This window comes from Neovison vison, chromosome 3 (genome assembly GCF_020171115.1).
Source record: "Neovison vison isolate M4711 chromosome 3, ASM_NN_V1, whole genome shotgun sequence".
In the NCBI taxonomy this organism is placed as follows: domain Eukaryota; kingdom Metazoa; phylum Chordata; class Mammalia; order Carnivora; family Mustelidae; genus Neogale; species Neogale vison.
The window spans coordinates 203,699,027-203,712,633 of NC_058093.1; the positions used below are offsets into that span (position 1 = coordinate 203,699,027).

The following is a 13,607-nucleotide window of genomic DNA, read 5'->3' on the forward strand; positions in this document are numbered from 1 at the left end:
ATTTATTTGACAGAAAGATCACGAGTAGGCAGAGAGTGAGTAGGCAGAGAGTCAGGCGGGAGAGAGAGGGGGAAGCAGGCTCCCTGCTGAGCAGAGAGCCCGATCCAGGGTTTGATCAGGCACCCCTATCGAAGAAAGTCTTACTGAATATATTTCTTTGCTTCACTGAATATATACAAGTAAGTAAAAAAAAGTATTCACCATTCAAAAATAAAACTTAGTGGTATCGGAGCACCTGGGTGGCTCAGTCATTAAGCATCTGCCTTTGGCACAGTTCATGATCCCACAGTCCTGGGATCAAGCCCCATATGGGGCTCACCACTCTGGGGAAAGCCTGCTTCTCCCTCTCCCACTCCCCCTGCTTGTGTTCCCTCTCTCACTGTGTCTTTCTGTCAAATAAAATCTTAAAAAAAAAAAATAGTGGCTTCGGAATCTATCCACCAATGGATGGGACCTTTCCGCAGGAAAGACGGGTGGACTGTTTCACAGAGCCAGGAGCAACACGGACATGTCAGCTAATACCTGGAGAGGGCAAAATGTTCTCAAACCCTGCTGATCCCCAGAGTACTTGCCTCAGGACAGCATAACATCATCCAGGCAGGACCTTATTTTAAATACTACGTAAAGTAAAAGTTTCTTGTTACCTGAACATACTTCAACTTTCAACTGCTAAAATGTTGAGACCAGACTAAAAAACTTGTCATAATAATACAACGTAATTGCAGTTTGGAAACACGTACAATGTTACAGGAAAATGCATCCAGAAAGGTCCAATCTGGAAAATCATGGATATTCCTCAACCTTGCAGACTTGGTCATGAGACAGCAAGCTTCCTCTACCCCATGGCATCCAACCCAAAAAGCAGGGCCACTGGGGGTGGAGTGATAGGCCGGTGACTGAAAGTAAGCTCAGCTTCCAGAAGCAAATGTGCTGCTGCTGAAAAGCACGCTCAAAAAATAAAGCCACAGAACCCATGCAGATCAGAGCAGGGACTGAGGTCTGAAATAAAAAGATGGGAGATGAGGGGCTCCTGGGTGGCTCAGTGGGTTAAAGCCTCTGCCTTCAGCTCAGGTCACGATCCCAGGGTGCTGGGATGGAGCCCCTCGGGCTCTCAGCTCAGCAGGGAACCTGCTTCCCCCCTCTCTCTGCCTGCTTCTCTGCCCACTTGTGATCTGTCTCTCAAATAATAAAATCTTTAAAAAAAAAAAATACGGGAGGTGAGAAAGACTTTCCCAGTTTCTTTCATGCTCTGTGCTGACCCTTCATCTGAAGGAATCAACCATGGGGTAGTGGGAGAATGAAAAGTGTGTGTAAAACCACAGGAACAGAAGACCCTTTTTTGCCTGGAGACAAAAATACTTCACTGAGAATGAGTTCTGAATTTCAGTTAAATGTGCCCTGGTGTTAATCTGGCTAACCAGGACTTCAGGTTCCTTCTTGACGAGTTGTAAAATAAATGCAAGTGTTTGGGGGTGTAAAACGATATTTTACTTACCCCATGGCTCAAAGACAGGTCCTTTAATATGACTGGACGCGTAGACTTGCTAATGTCTATGTCAGCATTTTTTAAAATATTTTATTTATTTATTTGACAGAGAGAGAGAGATCACAAGTAGGTAGAGAGGCAGGCAGAAAGAGAGGGGGAAAGCAGGCTCCCTGCTGAGCAGAGAGCCCGATGCGGGGCTCGATCCCAGGACCCCGAGATCATAACCCGAGTGGAAGGCAGAGGCTTAACCCACTGAGCCACCCAGGTGCCCCCTATGTCAGCATTTTTAAGAAAAAGTGCAGTCAGAGCAACGTGGAGAGGTAAATGTTACACCAAAAAGGCACTCAGTGGAGTTAAAATTTACTACTGCTTTTGGACATTATGTAAACTTCATTTTCAAAGAAAAACATTTTCTGAGTTCAAATATTCATTTGATTAGAAAATTTTAGAAACTAATGAATTAGGGAAAAAAAAAACAGAAAAATTACCTGACCTCCGATGGATAAGAATTCTCCTGCAATAGTCTCCCTCTAGCTTCAAGGACACTTGAGAGACTCTGCTTTTTGCATTTTTCAATCTAACATTGGATCACGAGCCTTTTCCGTGTTCTGAAATGTCTGTGAAACTCACGTCTTAGGAGCCGCTTACTCTCGCACTGGAAGAATGTACAGTAAGTTAATGATTCCCTCTCTGGACGTGCCTGGCTGGCTGAAACGGTAGAGCCTGCAACTCTTGGTGTCGGGGTTGTGAGTTCAGCCCTGCACTGGGTGTAAAGATCACTTAAAAATGGAAAAAAAAAAAAAGGATGTATTATTTTAAAAAATCCCTTACTGTGTGGCATTTAGGATGTTGCCAAATTGTCGACATTATAAATGCAGTTTAATCAAAATTCTTGTATGAGGTCTTTGAGTGCATGCTGGGTTAAGTCTTCCGGACTTTTAGTAAAGCACCTGCCAAGTACTTAGTATTTGGCTTTTGCAAGAAAATGCTTTTTAGGTGGCTCAGTGGGTTGAGCCTCTGCCTTCTGCTCCGGTCGCTATCTCAGGATTCTGGGATCGATCCCACAACAGGCTCCCTGCTTGGTGGGAACCTGCTTCTCCCTTTCCCCCTGCCCCTAGCTCCCCGCCTCCGTGCTCTCGCTCTCTTGATCTCTGTCTCAAATAAATAATCTTTGTTTTTTAAAGAGAGAGCATAAGTGAGGAGAAGGTCAGAGGGAGAAGCAGACTCCCCGTGGAGTAGGAAGCCCAAGGCGGGCCTCAGTCCTGGGACTCCAGGATCGTGACCTGAGCTGAAGGCAGTTGCTTAACCAACTGAGCCACCCAGTTGCCCTAAATAAATAATCTTTTTTTTTTTAAATATTTTATTTATTTATTTGACAGAGAGAAATCACAAGTAGATGGAGAGGCAGGCAGAGAGAGAGAGAGAGGGAAGCAGGCTCCCTGCTGAGCAGAGAGCCCAATGCGGGACTCGATCCCAGGACCCTGAGATCATGACCCGAGCCGAAGGCAGCGGCTTAACCCACTGAGCCACCCAGGCGCCCCATAAATAATCTTAAAAAAAAAAAATTGATGTTTCTCATTGAGATTCTACAGTTGTTTTGTGCAGAGTTCTTTGCCTAAAAAGATGAAACTAGAGGCTGCCGACTCTTGGTTTTGGCTCAGGTCACGTCTTATGGGTGGTGGGATGGAGCCCCAGTTGGGCTCAGGGGAGAGTCGGCTTGAAGATTCTTTCCCTCGGGGCGCCTGGGTGGCTCAGTGGATTAAGCCGCTGCCGTCGGCTCAGGTCATGATCTCAGTGTCCTGGGATCGAGCCCCGCATCGGGCTCTTTGCTTGGCGGGAGCCTGCTTCTCTCTCTCTCTCTCTCTCTGCCTGACTCTCCGCCTGCTTGTGATCTCTCTCTCTGTCAAATAAATAAATAAAATCTTTAAAAAAAAATTAAAAAGGGGCGCCTGGGTGGCTCAGTGGGTTAAGCCGCTGCCTTCGGCTCAGGTCATGATCTCAGGGTCCTGGGATCGAGTCCCGCATCAGGCTCTCTGCTCAGCAGGGAGCCTGTTTCCCTCTCTCTCTCTCTGCCTGCCTCTCCATCTACTTGTGATTTCTCTCTGTCAAATAAATAAATAAAATATTTAAAAAAAAAATTAAAAAAAAAAAAGATTCTTTCCCTCTGCCCCTCCCCCTGCTCACACACACACTCTCTCTCTCTCTCTCAAATAAGTCTTTTAAAATAAATAAAAAAGATGAAACTAAATTATTTTACATGGTTAGTTTCAGTTTCAAGCACTAATTTGTATTCATGTTAGTAATCTAAGAGGAAACATGACTATAAAATTTCCTGCTTTTATTTTTTTTTAAAGATTTTATCTATGTATTTGACAGAGACACCGTGAGAGAGGGAACACAAGCAGGAGCATGGGAGAAAGATAGGCAGGCTTCCTGCCAAGCAGGGAACCTGATGCAGGGGCTCCATCCCAGCACCCTGGGATCATGACTTGGGCCGAAGGCAGACATACAACAATTGAGCCGCCCAAGTGCCCCCAAATTCCTGCTGCTTTATGACTCACAGCATGCTTACAGCTTAGTTGAATATGGTCATATCTGGAATAACTTAAAAGTGACAAGTGAAATAATTTCCAGGACGGCAGCTATGGTGACGGGATTCCATGAAAGTTCTTAGAGCAATCATAAAGAGATACGGGTCCCATGCTCGTCACTGGTCATTACTGCACAGCGCACAACTGTGGATGCTGGTGTCAGTAGTGAGCTACCATCTAGACTGCATTGGATGGGGCCAATGAAACTGTCCTCTGGCAACGAATGAATGACGGTCCAATAAAAAATACTGCGGAATGAAAACTAAGACACAGAAGCCATAATTATTTTGAAGGCTTAAAAGGGAGAATTTAAAATTCACTCAAGTTTAAGGCTTCCAAAGTGAGAGGTGACAGAGGGCACCTGGGTGGCTCAGTGGGTTAAAAGCCTCTGCCTTTGGCTCTCACCATGATCCCAGGGTCCTGGGATCAAGCCCCACATCGGGCTCTCTGCTCAGCGGGGAACCTGCTTCCTCCTCTCTACCTGCCTCTCTGCCTACTTATGATCTCTGTCTGTCAAGTATATAAATAAAATCTTTTAAAAAAAAATGAGAGGTGACAGAGAAAATACACTTTCCCTCCTAAGGGAAAATTTTCGGAAAGAATCTAGCAGAAGGAAAGAAATTGGAGGTAAAGGCAGAGAGGAAAGACATTTATCACAGACAACTCCGCATTTATACTCAGGTGTTTTCACACCTCACAAATAAATTTACAAAATCACAAGCCATCAACACCAGACATTATATATATGTGCCAACACTAGACATTTGATTTCACCTCTGTGCGTCATCCCTGCTAAGGAATTAATTCATTTGATTTGAAAAAACAAATATGGCTCCCACAAAAGATATGCTACATAAGTGATTCTCAGGAACATGTGAACTAGCATCGTGGTTCCATAAGGAAATACTCTGGAGGGCAGGACAGTGGACAAGGGTTAGGTCTTTCTACAAAGCCTGTGAGTGTCGAGAGGCAAAGCCATGGATACGCGTCAAGGGGGTACAAAGCAGTGGAAACCAGGGGCCACACAAAGGAAGCTCCACCGAACACACTCAGGCTGCTGAGATTCCTTCCGGGTGCTCCTGAAAGCTGCGCTGCCCCAGAAGGGGAAGGTGAGGCTTGGCCTGAGGCTGGGCTTGTGGATGCTTGATACGGCCTTGAGCAAGGTGGGAATTGCCAGACAGGTTAACTCACCCTAATAATCACAGATGAGGTAGGAGAGCTGCCCCATTCTGTAGATAATGTAGCCTACATCCAAGGAAACGTGGGTGACAGAGAGAGAGCACAAGCAGTGCGTGAGGCAAAGGGAGAAGTAGACTGCATTGAGGAGGGAGCCCGATGTGGGGCTCGATGCCCGGACCCTGGAATCATGACCCGAGTGGAAGGCAGACGCTTAACCAACTGAGCCACCCGGGTACCCTGAGTGTTCCTATTTAAAGCTTAACAAGAAATCTCCTTATTCTGCAGAGACACCTCTTGTACCTGCACACTCATCTTCCCTAGAATGCCACTGCCGTCTTAACTACTGAACATAGTATGCTCTCTCTAACCAGTTCAATGAAAATAAGCTTTCCAGCAGCCAATTTCCCAAATACACCAAGTTTCAACATTCACCAGCATTGCTGATTTACCAAAAATTTATTACTATCAATAACAGATTTTCATTGTTAAGTATATTCAATTAAAAAATAAAACAAAAAACAAGAAGTAAATTTGTATAGGATTTACTTTTCATTTTAGAGAGAGTGAGAGCGTGCATGGGGGTGGGGGTTGCCGCAGAAGGAGAAAGAATGTCAAGCCCACTCCCTCCTAAGCGCAGGAGGCAGCCTCCACCTCATGGCCCTGAGATTGTGACCTGAGCTGAAACGGAGTCAGACACCTAACACACTAAGCCCCCCAGGCTAAAGAGTGGATTTTAAAGTAATTCATACTTGGATAGGACTTTTTCAAACATTGGCGATAGCCAGAAAGTTTTAGTTAAACAGATTCTATTTTGTTTTAATGGAACAATTAAAAAGATTGTTTGTTGACTATTGGGGCGGGGGTTGGTCTTCTGGTGGAAAAAAAATATATATATATATATATATATATATTTTTTTTTAAAGATTTTATTTATTTATTTGACAGACAGAGATCACAAGTAGCCAGAGAGGCAGGCAGAGAGAGGGAGGAAGCAGGCTCCCTGCCAAGCAGAGAACCCGATGCGGGGCTCAATCCCAGGACCCTGAGATCATGACCTGAGCCAAAGGCAGAGGCTTAACCCACTGAGTCACCCAGGCACCCCTTAGTGAATATGTTTTTGAAAAATGTATACTTTGTCATTAGTAACCCAAATCTAATTATAAACTGAGGTGGACAATGAGAAGAGTCAAAAAAGTAACCAAATTCAGGAAAACAATCTGTTGAAAGAGCAGAATTGGGAAAACAACTGGGAAGCTACTTACTGTTGATGAAGTTCTAGAATCTAGGTGAGGTTCGGTGGGCTGAGGTCCGGAGCCGATGACCAAGAAAGAATTCTTGAGACATCTTTGGTGCAAAATGGTGGTTTATTAAAGCACGGGGACAGGACCCATGGGCAGGAAGAGCTGCTGCCCCGAGTTGTGAGGGCAGGCATGTTATATACCTTGCGGTTGGGGGGAGGTGGTGAAGGGATGGGAGGTTTCAACAGAGTTTTCACATGTTAAGGAGGGCCTACAAGGTGCGGGTGGGGGGGGGAGTCCTTGCCCTTATGGCTTGATCAATGTCGTTTTTAGGTCAGGCATTAACATCAAGATAGTTGGGAGATTCTTAGTGGGGTATTATGACCCTGCTATCATTTACATTCCCTTCTACCTCAGTCTCCTCCAGTTTATGGTGGGGAGGGGGACGTTAGGGCTTCAGGAAATGAGAGTTATTTGCCTCTGGAAATTTGTGCTATTGGTAAGGTACCCTCCCTGTTTAGATCTCTAGGACATCTGTAGAGCAAGGGAGATTCCTGTTCTGCAGGATTGCGATCCCTGCAAGTTAACTATTTATCGTTTTATGGCAGTCAGGGGTGCCTGAGGAATGCTACACATATGGAGGGGAGTGGGTGAAGAGGGGGTGCAAGGCGCCAGCTTTTGCTCTGTCCTCAGCCAGCCTCCTGCTCCCTCATCACTATGACAGAGAGTGGATATTGCTGCGAATATGCAATAGTTAAGAAAGTGCGGGACTCTGAGTGACCGGCGACTCTGAGGGGTGTCAGGGTTTACAGGCGAGATAAACACAAGGCAAGATTTATTAAAGGCACTCTCTGGCGAAGTTTTGGGGCTCAGGAGAAGGGGAGCCAGGAAAGTCACGCCGGGAGGAGGTGGGCATTCTCAGGTGAGGTTCCCCGGCTCGGGAAGGGGGAGTTGGGGAAGTTCGAGCTGGGAGGGAGTCGGCGGGGTCTTTTATCAGGCCAAGACAGGGCATGGGTTTACATACATGGTAAGGTATTTGGTGATGGGAGGGTATGGGGGAGTCCTGATGCTCCTGTTTCCTGCATAGGTATTGGGTTACCTATGGAGACGTGACCTGGGCATACATCCTTTTGGCCGGAGAGTCAAGGGTTAGGGAATGGGGGAGTGGCCTGGAAGATGGCAGCCCGGCGGTCATTTCTGTTGTTCCTCCTGTATTCCCAGAGCCGCCAACGCAGCAAGGGGGACAGACTACAAGAAACAGGGGATTCTGAGTGACAGGCGACACAGGGGGGACAGACTACAAGAAGGCAGGGGACTCTGGTGAGGGGCGACACTGAGGGAGGCAAGACCGAGGCAACACTGCGTTCAGATGAGAGCTGGATGTCATGGCAACATAGACCCCTAGAGGGAAGCCAGGGAGAACCGGGTTTGGATATAGGGACTTGGAGTGCAGAGAGGTTCGTCTGTACTGATGTACACGCTTTACACTTAATTTAAACTAGTCTACTCTTTTATGAAAGCCACTTTAAAGACGTACACCTGCCCGGAACCCGCCCTGCTGAGGGAGAAGAGCGCATTCATCCTTCAAGAAACACAAATGCTGAAGACTAAGGATGAAGTAACCCACAGTGATAGGCCCCCAATAATGGGTCCATGATCAAAGGAGCGAGACTGATACAAAGCGAAGGTCAAGCAAAGCTTTATTACGGGCCAAGCATCAAGAATCAAACCAACCCGGTGGTCGGACTGTCTCTTACAAAGAGGCGACCACTCCCAGCCTCACAGACTAACTTATAGAGGTGGTTGAGCCTGGCCACACAGAGGTGGCCTATGAGATTGCAACGCACAGAGTAAACTGCACAGTTATGCTAGGTCACACATGGGCGGCCAATGGATTTCCATTTACCCTAGTAGATATTTGAACTGGTCTAGCACCTTGGTCAGAATTGGCATAAGGCTGGGCCCACTCTCCTTGGTAGTTTGGTCTCCTTGGAGACAGTATGTGCGCCCCACTGATTGGAGGTCTCCACCTGGCCTGACCCACCCTTGTATCTGGGCTTTGCTCCCTGGGACTGGTTTCTTGGACTTGCTTTTAAGGAAGTTCCTGAGGGGGGTGGTCAATCGATGTTTACTGCATAAACAACAGAAGGGCTCCCTCTGGCTAAGCAGGCCCTTACGCACAGAAAATTTTGGAAATAAGTACATCCAACAACTGTACTTAAACAGTGTACGATTGTGTCCCATGCCCTCTAGAAATAATCTGCTCAATTTGCTGCCCTGGAGAGACTGTACTTTTTAAATTGTAAGCGAGTCAAAATAAAATAAAAATATAGATTAGATCTTACATATTTTAAACTCGGAGGCATAGGTATTTGAGTTACAACCTGAGGAAAATGGGGCAAACCCCACATAATCACACGGAAAACAAAGGCAACCACACAACTGCCCCAGCTGGAGCTGGCGCGGGTTCCACCGGGAACTCGCGAATCCGGGAAACCCGCCTGCGGCCAAGCAGCCCTAGCGAGCCAGGGAGGGCGAGGACCCCGCGCAGGGCGGGAGGGGCGCGCGCCGGGGGCCAGGGACCTGCGTGGGACTCGGGTGCAGGGGACAGCCCTGAACGCCCCCGGCGGGAAGAGCGGGTCCCGGGCTGCCCCACCCGCCCTGGCGGGCTCACGACTCGCACACGCGGCCCGGCTGCCCCCCGGCCCCGCTCCGGGTCCCGACGGCGGGAGCCCCCCGCGAAGTTCGCCGGAGGCCGGCATCTCCCCGCAGCTCCGCGCACCCGCTGGGCCCGCCGCAGCCAGCACCCCCGGGGCGCGCTCGGGCCTCTGCGCCCCGGACGCGGGACTGCGGGAGCCGCTCCGCCACCGACCGCGGGAAGCAGCCCGCACGCGACCGCCGCGACCTCTCCGCCCTGCGGCCGGGGCGACCGGGAGCCGCCGTTACTGGGCGGGGTGCGGCCTCCCAGCCACGCGCAGGCCGGGACTGGGCCAGCGGGGCGGGGCGCGGCCGCAGGGCAATGCCGCGGGCTGTCACCGAGTGAGCTCCGGGGTCTGAGTGACCGACCGGCTCGGGATGCGCGCCCGGAGCCGCTGGCTGAGCGGTTACGAGGGGTAAAAAGCGTTTTCTGTAAACCAGATTTAAAATCTGTTTTGCTGGGGCGTCTGGGTGGCTCAGTCGGTGAAGCGCCAACTTCGGCTCGGGGCACGGTCCTGGGGTCCTGGGGTCCTGGGATCCAGCAGGGACCCTGCTCGGCCCATCTGCTGGAATCACTGTGGTGTCTGTCCTTAAGTCCGGAGCTAGAAGCCTCGGAGGGGAGGGGAGGCCTATGCGAAAGCCACAGAGCCACAGGGGCAGTCTGGGCTGGCGGCCTGAGGGACCTAACGCAGAGGGAGGGCCGGTGTGCAGGTGACCAGGGAGCCCCGGCCATTCCCCGCAGGGCCCCCTGATTGCCTCCTGATTTCTGGCCCCAACCCTCCCCTCCAGGAAAAACAACTGTCCTACTTACATGCTGGCCCTGAGGGGCTCAGGGCTGGGCCAGGCCAAGCCTCTCTCTCAGCCAGATGCCAAGTGGGAGAGGCCACCGGCAGGCAAGGCTGGTCAGGCCGCCACTCGCACACCGTAGGGCTCCACTATGGCGCATCTGAGAACACCCGACAGGGCGGGAAACATGAGAAATAGAGGATGGTAACACAAACAGCCTTTTGTACAACAGGTTCATGGCAGAGAGAAAGCAATTTAATTCAGAACAAAGTGACTTTGGCTCTTACTCTGGAAGTAAGTGCAAAGCATGTCTGATGTAGCAGTAACCTGCCACCGTGCACACTGGATCAGCAGGACAGGGCATGTGTGCCTCTCTGCACACGCGCACACGCACACACACACCTGCATCCCAGGCCAACCGGGGAGTCCTGCTCACCCCGGCTCCCTGGGCTCATCGGCGGAGAGTGTGTCTTCGGAAAGCCACTCGGCTTCTCTGGAACGTTTGGATCCGAGGGCACTTTCTCCCTCAGGTCATAGCCTTCTACCTCACAGATGTTCCCATCTACCTCTGTAACTTGACCTGAGATGAAGAACAACAAGGAGACGGCATCAGTGATGACTAAATCCGCGTGGACAATCCAGGGGAACAAAACTGGTAAAATCAGCTTGGATATAATAATATAACCTTTGATTTTTAATAATCACATTTAATAGCACCAGTTAATACAATTGTTAAGTTTTAAATTTTAGTGTCTATTTTAATATATAACATATATAAAATCTATTATAAATATAGATTTTAAAAATATTTTCTTTATTTGACACAGAGAGAGAGAGAGCACAAGCAGGCAGAGAGGCAGGCAGAGGGAGAGAGAGAGCAGGCTTCCCATCAAGCAAGGAGCCCGATGTGGGACTCGATCTCAGGACCCTGGGATCATGACCCAAGCAGAAGGTAGCCGCTTAACCAACTGCGCCACCCAGCCATCCCTATTATAAATATAAATTTTAAGGTGATTTTAATATAAATAGGATTATATCCTAAGCCGATTTTAGAATAATCCTGCTATAGCTCAAATTGCAGAACTGGGCAAATGGAATAAAAACATGAATATAGGGGCGCCTGGGTGGCTCAGTGGGTTAGAGCCTCTGCCTTCAGCTGGGGTCATGATCCCAGGGTCCAGGGATCGAGCCTCGCATCAGGCTCTCTGCTCGGCGGGGAGCCTGCTTCCTCCTCTCTCTCTGCCTGCCTTTCTGCCTACTTGTGATCTCTCTGTCTGTCAAATAAATAAATAAAATATTTTTTAAAAAACCACGAATGGGGATGCCTGGGTGGCTCAGTTGGTTGAGCAGCTGCCTTCGGCTCAGGTCATGATCCCAGCGTCCTGGAATCAAGTCCCACATCGGGCTCCTTGCTCGGCAGGGAGCCTGCTTCTCCCTCTGCCTCTGCCTGCCTCTCTGTCTGCCTGTGCTCGCTCTCTCTCCCTCTCTCTCTGACAAATAAATAAATAAAAATCTTTAAAAACAAAAACAAACCATGAATGTAAATCACACATTTAGGGTGTGATGCAAACCTCTGAATTTCATCAACATTCAAGAAAGGCTTTTGGCATTTTCAAGACACATTATTTACAAATTAAACTTAAGGTTGGCCTATTTAAAAGCAAGATAATACCTTGTGCACTGCAAGATTTCTTGTACTTTAAATAGAGATTTCTTTTTTTTTCTTTTTTTTAAAGATTTTATTTATTTATTTGACAGGCAGAGAGACAGGCAGAGAGGCAGGCAGAGAGAGAGGAGGAAGCAGGCTCCCTGCTGAGCAGAGAGCCCGATGTGGGGCTCGATCCCAGGACCCTGGGATCATGACCTGAGCTGAAGACAGTGGCTTTAACCCACTGAGCCACCCAGGCGCCCCTAAATAGAGATTTCTTTTACAAACAATAAGATACCTCGACTTCTTTTTTTTTTAAGAACTTTTTAAGGTTTTATTTATTCATTTAACAGAGAGGGAGCGTACAAGCAGGGAGAGCAGCAGGCAGAGTGGGAGGGAGGAGCAGGCTCTCTGCTGAGTCAGGAGCCAGATGTGGGGCTCGATCCCAGAACCCTGGGATCATGACCTGAGCCAAAAGCAGAGGCTTAACAAACTGAGCCACCCAGGCGTCCCAGGTACCTCCACTTCTAAAGTCTCATCTGTATGGGGCGCCTGGGTGGCTCAGTGGGTTAAGCCGCTGCCTTTGGCTCAGGTCATGATCTCGGGGTCCTGGGATCGAGTCCCGCGTCGGGCTCTCTGCTCAGCAGGGAGCCTGCTTCCTCCTCTCTCTCTCTCTACCTGCCTCTCTGCCTACTTGTGATCTCTCTCTGTCAAATAAATAAATAAAAGCTTTAAAAAAAAAAATAAAGTCTCATCTGTAGAAGATGTCTGAATCAAATTATCCCAAAAATCCTAATTCCCCTAGCAAGTCTCTGCATGTAACCCTACACGGTTGTTGTTTATTTTTTTAATAGAGTTTCTTCTAACTATTTGCAAGTTACTTTAGGAAAACATTAAAAGATTGACACAGAGAACAGGATTACAGGATCTCTTAGCATATTAATCTAAAATACAGGTTCTGGCGCTTCTTCTTCCTGCCTTGTCTTCGGTGTTTTTGTTCGTAGAGCGGCCAATAGCAAGATGTCTTCAGGAAATGCCAAAATTGGGCATCCTGCCCCCAACTTCAAAGCCATGGCTGTTATGCCAGATGGCCAGTTCAAAGACCTCAGCCTATCTGACTACAAAGGAAAATATGTTGTGTTCTTCTTTTACCCTCTTGACTTCACCTTTGTGTGTCCCATGGAGATCATTGCTTTCAGTGACGGGCAGAAGAATTTAAGAAACTCAACTGTCAAGTGATTGGTGCTTCTGTGGATTCTCATTTCTGTCACCTGGCATGGATCAACACACCCAAGAAACAAGGAGGACTGGGACCCATGAACATTCCCTTGGTATCAGACCCCAAGCGTACCATTGCTCAGGACTATGGAATCTTAAAGGCTGATGAAGGCATCTCGTTCAGGGGCCTCTTTATCATTGATGATAAAGGCATCCTTAGGCAGATCACTGTAAATTACCTACCTGTTGGCCGCTCTGTGGATGAGACTCTGCGACTGGTTCAGGCCTTCCAGTTTACCGACAAGCATGGAGAAGTGTGCCCAGCTGGCTGGAAGCCTGGCAGTGATACCATCAAGCCTGACGTCCAGAAGAGCAAAGAGTATTTCTCTAAGCAGAAGTGAGCGCCGGGCCATTTTAGGGCTGGGCTGTAGTGGGTGGCCATGAAAACAAAATCTCTTTTGTACTATTGTTATGCTTAAAACACAAGACTTTAGATGTGGTATGGGATGGGACAGGCCTTTCCTGCAGGGGTTGGGGAGTCTAGCCTTTCTTCTCTGGAGAGAATGGCCTGAACTGTGTTACAGGGCAGGCCAACTGTGATGTACAGTAGTAGGGCAACACTTTTGATCTTCTGTTGTTTCTATTAAACTTGAACTGAGAAAAAAAAAATAAAATACAGGTTCTTAGCTCTATTATATTTGACCTATGTACAACTAACCTGTATAGAAATCCCACTGAAAAATAACAGGAGGAGATGCTTTGTG

General features: G+C 48.3%; 1 pseudogene; it reads left to right on the forward strand.

Moving 5' to 3' along the window:
• Positions 1 to 12,613: 12,613 nt before the first annotated feature.
• Positions 12,614 to 13,324, forward strand: LOC122903117 (annotated as a pseudogene).
• The last annotated feature ends 283 nt before the right edge of the window (positions 13,325 to 13,607 follow it).